The following is a 6,000-nucleotide window of genomic DNA, read 5'->3' as shown; positions in this document are numbered from 1 at the left end:
TGCCAGCCACATACACCTAAGGTGGCGGGTTCGAATCCCCAGCCCGGACCCGCCAAACAACAATGATGGCTGCAACCAAAAAATGGCCAGGCGTTGTGGCGGGCGCCTGTAGTCCCAGCTACTTGGGAGGCTGAGGCAGGAGACTCGCTTGAGCCCAGGAGTTGGAGGTTGCTGTGAGCGTGATGCCATGGCACTCTACCCAGGGGGATAGCTTGAGGCTCCGTCTCAAAAAACAAACAAACAAACAAAAAAAAACAAAAACAAATACTTTCCCTGTAAATACAGATATAACACAGAGATAGTTATATTTACTAACTCTCTCCAACAGATGTGTAGGGGGTCTTTATAAAATTCTTGTAAACTTTGACACTTTAATAATTTTTTTCTACAATGCCGCCTCACCTCAAATGACATTTGTTTGTTTGTTTATTTATTTATTTTTCAAGACATAGTCCCACTCTGGTTGCCTGATAGAGTGCAGTGACATCATCATAGGTCACTGCAACCTCCCACTCCTGGGCTCAGGCAGTCCTCCTGCTTAGCCTCACCAGTAGCTGGGACTACAGGCACATGCCAAAATGCTCTATTTTTTCTACGAATATTTTTAGTAGAGCTGGGTTTGGCTCTTGCTCTGGCTGATCCTGAACTCCTGACCTCAAGCAATCCTCCCACCTCAGCCTCCCCGGAGTGCTAGGATTATAGGTGTGAGCCACCACACCCTGCCCTCAAATGCATTTAAAAATCAGACTTGTTTAAGGTTAAGGTACTTGCTTACACAATTGTACATCTGTATTTCAAATTCTATACAAACCAAAAATGGCTTTCATATGTATTTGTTTTCTACCTGGTAGTATGAAAACCTTTTAAAAAGTCCACCCCATTTGCAACTATAAAGTCTGCTTCAGTTCTTTCAAACAATTACAATTAAAGGGTAATGGTTCACAAGGTTGTAAGGGCTCCTTTTTCTGTGATTGCCTGGAGGCGCTATCATTATTTTTACAGACACTAGACCAGGGGTCCTCAAACTTTTAAAACAGGGGGCCAGTTCACTGTCCCTCAGACCGTTGGAGGGCCTGGACGAGTTGGCTGCTAAGCAGGACAGGCAGCGGCGGCAAAAACACCCTGCGGGCCAGATAAATGTCCTAGGTGGGGTGCATGTGGCCTGTGGGCCATAGTTTGAGGACGCTGACTAGACCTTACTTATTTTCCTAATTTTAGCTACATAGACATCTCATGGGATTATTATTAATCATCTTTAGCTGTATTGATCTGAATTAAATGCATTTTGAATGGTTCCATTGGAGCTTATGTGCAGGGTGTCCTTTATAACACTGTTGGAAAGATATTCCTTGAATATCTTTGGATCCTCACCAGTCCATCCTAATTTCTTTTTCTTAGTAGGGTTGGTCCTAAAAAATGGAATAGCTGAGAGGCCTCTCTGTCCCTGAGAGTGGCGTTAATAATACAGTAAATGTGCTTGTAACAGAATTTTCACACTTTTCTTTTAAAAATACTTGAACAATGTCACAAGTAATATATATCCATGGTGAAAAATGCAAACAGGTAAGCAGAAAGAAAAACTATGCACATACATTTATAAAATGTGATATATCACTGCTTCAAAAAACCTTTTCCTGCTTAATACAACGTGAATACTTTCCTTTATTCTAATGCCTGCCTCATATAGATGTAATAACATTAATTCATTTTTATTATTGAGGATGCAAATTATTTAAAAATCCTTGCTCCTATGAAGGCAGCGATGAACATCTTCCAGTTGTAGTCTTGTGTATTTCTCCCGTGATTTGTGTAGGATAAATTTTCTGGAACCCAATTCCTTTGTGACTAGGGCTCTGCTCACGTCCTCAACCCATCCCCCTTCATTAGAAGTGTATTTTGCTGATGCAGAAGATAGTATGGCCTCTGTTGTGTGCTTCATGCTAGTTCTTCTGACCTCGGAAGAATTTTGATTGCAATCTCTCTAGAAATGTCTCACTTCCAGTTTTTTATTCCTTTGCTAGAGGCCATATTAGGCCTGGCAAAAGGTACCATTATAATTTTTCCAGGTGCTCCTATCACTAGACTCCCTTCCTCTGCTCTCTCTGTAAAGGCTGCATTTCCCACGACTCTATGGTTGGCTCCCCCTCTTTGTAGTCTATACGCTCCCTTAGCGATTTTGTCTGTGATTCTAATTTATGAGAATGATGATTCATTCTTAAGCTCTGCCTTCTCCTGCTCTTTTTGATTTGTATTACCATCTATCTCCACAGGGCCATAGTGTAAGTATCTCAAGTTAATATTCACCAGAGTCACATCATGCTTTATTCAAAAAACTCCTAGCCAAACAAAGATGAGTACAAAATAAAACCCCAAAACAACCCTCCACCCCTCAAAACCCTAGACTGGTGATTTTCAACGAGGGTGCCATGAAATTTTTTAAAGGTTATTCCTTAAATTATTTTTGGAAGAAGTTCAAAGCACAGTAAATACATTCCTCTTTTCTTACTCATGTAATTAAAGTGCGCCAGGGAAGTTTAACTACAAGTTCAAAGGTGCCATGTGATTAAAAAAAAAAAAAAGTTGAAAAACACTGCCCTAGAACCACTCATGTTTTCCCTCCTCTTCTCTGTTTAATAATTGAAGGTGCCCATTGATTCACCATCACAGAGTCATTCAGATTCAGGTCGAGCTGACATTTATTGACTATAAAAAATCATACCAGCCTTCTGCTTAAAACTCTCCAGTGGCTTTTTGTTGGCATTAACGTGTAACCCAGACTCCTTCTAGGAGCCACAAAGGCTCGTGATCTGGCCTCTGTCTGCCCTGCCCTCCTCTCCTCCCAGGCTCCTCCTCCCTTGCTATGACCTGCTGCCTGCATACTGAACTTTCCTTCAAAGTACAAGTGCAGCCCAGCGCAGTGGCTCACACCTGTAATCCTAGCATTCTGGGAGGCTAAGGCAGGTGGATTGCTTAGGCTCACAAGTTGGAGACCAGCCTGAGCAAGAGTGAGACCCACCCTGTCTCTACTAAAAAAAATAGAAAAACTACCCGAGCATTGTGGCAGGTGCCTGTAAGTCCCAGCTACTGGGGAGGTTGAGGAGAAAAAATAACTTGAGCCCAGGAGTTTGAAGTTGTTGTGAGTTATGATGCCGTGGCACTCGACCCAAGGTGACAGAGTGAGACTCTGTCTCAAAAAACCAAAAAAAAAGTACAAGTCCGGGTAGCCTTCAGAGACCAGGTGCTCACTCCTCCCTTGGCCAGGAGCCCTTTCCTTGATTGTGCTTTTTTTGTGATAACTAAAAACTCATTGCCAGCCCCCCAAACACCGAGATTTTCTGCTCTATGCATTCTTTTAGCAGTTTTATATTTTGCCTTTTACATTTAGTCTATGATCCATTTTGAGTTAATTTTTGTGAAAGGTGGAAGATATTTGTCTAGATTCAGGGTTTATTTTGGGGGGGGGGAGGATGTCCAATTGTTCCAGTGCCATTTGTGAATATGCCATCCTTTTCCCACTGAATTGCGTTTGTGTCTTTATCAAAGATCAGTCAACTATTGTGTGGATCTATTTCTGAGCCCTAATTCACATCATCTTTAAGATCATTTATTCATACATTCCATCAACAAATATTTAATTATATTACTATTTTAGGTGCCAGGAACATATCTGTGAAAAACAATGCCTGCCTTCGTGGAGTTTACATCTTAGAAGTCAAGGGATGTATTACACATGAGAATACTGGTGGAGTTACTCACATTCCTTTCCCAGCCGTGCAGAGTGAGCGCTGCTCGGCCCAGCGACTGTGCTCATGCTTTCAATGTACTCGTTTGCTCATCACAGGTTTGAGCTGGGTGCTGCACACCGTGCAAGGTGCTGGGGATATGAAGATGTCTTCCCTCCCTCCTACCTCTTTTCATCTCACTTTCACCTTTTCTATCTGTTGAGAAGCACAGTATGGTTTTTATATTTAGGCATCCCTGAGACATGGAGTGCAGAGGAAGATCCCGGCAAAGTTATATTTAAGGTCATACCTGGATACTTCCAGCAAAGAAAGCTCCATTCTAATAGTGACTGCCTTTGAGTTTTCCTGGATAATTAGGATAAGACCAGATTTATTGAGATGGAAAAGTGCTATAGATAGTATTTTAAAAATGTAAACTTACCATCTCTTAACACTTCTGCGATGCGTAGTTGTTATAATAATGTCTAGTCCTGGTCTAGGAGTCAGAAAGAGATTTACTGAAACAGGATGGCTTCTGAGCTTTACTTATATAGGGTTTCCTTTTCTGGTAACCCCAAAACTTCACTAAAGAAAACATAAATAAATAAAAGGGACTGTGTAAGCATGACAGCAATGAAAAAGGGATGGGGAAAGATGACATTTCTTTTTTTTTCTTTTGAGACAGTCTCACTTTGTCTCCCTTGGTAGACTGCTGTGGCATCATAGCTCACAGCAACCTCCAACTCTTGGGCTTAGGTGAGTCTCTTGCCTCAGCCTCCCAAGTAGCCAGGACTACAGGCACCTGCCACAACGCCGAGCTATTTTTTCTTGCAGTTGCCACTGCTGTTTTAGCTGACCCGGCCGGGTTCGAACCCGCCACCCTCGGTATATGGGGCCGGTGTCCTTCCCACTGAGCCACAGGCGCTGCCCAGGAAAGATGACATTTCTAAACTCAAACTCATCTCTTGCAGGGATGAGAACTATCAGTCTGGTGCCAAGTCCTCAGCTGTGTCATATTCAAGGAAAGGTACTCCATGACTCCTCTTAGCTGAAGACAAAGGACAAGCCTGTGGCAATTTATATAAAACAGAAATGAATTACAAGCTAGTAAATTGCCTGGAAGGAAAAGTAGGAAACTTCTCCAGTAGGGTGGAGATAAAGATGATTTCAAATACTGTTTTTCCATACTGCACATTAGACATTTAGAGGTAGAGGGGACATTTCATTCCTTCCGACTCCCAGCTCCACAGGGGAATCTGTCTGCAAAAATTTTGGCAGAAACTAGCCTGTGCTCAAGCCCTTCTGGGGACAGAAATTTCAGTACCTCATATGGGTAAGAATTTGTAGCTGTCATTTAATTATAGGAAGCCTTCTTTACTCAGAACTGAGCCCTGCCTTCCAGTGATACCCAAATGTGTGTCCTAATTCCATTCTCTGAAGCAACAGACATTCACCGGAATACCCTGCCCAGGCTCTCAGGGCTAACATCCTGGGTTCTCTCTCTGCACTTCCTCTTATGTCCTGGAGTATAGACCCTCTTCACGTCGTTTTCTGGTTGGCTATTAGCCCTTGTTAAAATGTGATGCTCAGAATGAACACAGCACTCCTGGTATTTATCCTAGTTTCGTGGATGTGGGTGGCTCACAAGAAACATTAATTATACTTAATTATACTTCAGTTTAAACAAATATCTTAATTATATTTCTGTTTATACTTTTATACACCCCCCGACCCCCAGTTAAATGTTTAAAGTCTGGATTAAAAGTGTTTCTATGTAGATGTGGTGTTTAAATCTGTAATTTCACAAGTCTTTCACTTTCAAAGCTGGTGACAAGCTGGCGGGAAATATGCTCCTTAGGAAAAGCAAACATTCTCTGTTTGCTGATGGTCACTAAGCATTTGTAACCACAGCAAGCTTGGAAAGTAGTTAGCTAAAGAGTACAGGAGGAACATTCTAAACTTCTAATCCTTCCTCCCTGCATGCTAAGACCAGTTAGCAGAAATCAAGTGTTAGCTGCTTTGTCAAAAAGGAATTTGTCTATCCATGTAATTTTTGTCGGTGGGACTGCCTGGGGGCCTGCCAGAGATCTTATTACTTATTAACTCGTTATTTCCTGTGAGTAGGAAAAGGTGCTTGCAATTTCAGAAGTTTGTGTGAATCACATGTCCTCCGCATTTCCTGCCAGGTACAGGTTTTTTTATTTTGTTTTTTTTGTTTTTTTTTAAATAATGACAGGTTTCAGCAAAGCCAAGATTTTAAGCTCATGCCCTTCAGTAT

This window comes from Otolemur garnettii, unplaced genomic scaffold, assembly GCF_000181295.1.
Source record: "Otolemur garnettii isolate 467f Iridium unplaced genomic scaffold, OtoGar3 scaffold00042, whole genome shotgun sequence".
Taxonomy (NCBI): Eukaryota; Metazoa; Chordata; class Mammalia; order Primates; family Galagidae; genus Otolemur; species Otolemur garnettii.
The sequence above is the reverse complement of the archived record's forward strand: the minus strand, read 5'-3'. Positions refer to the sequence as shown.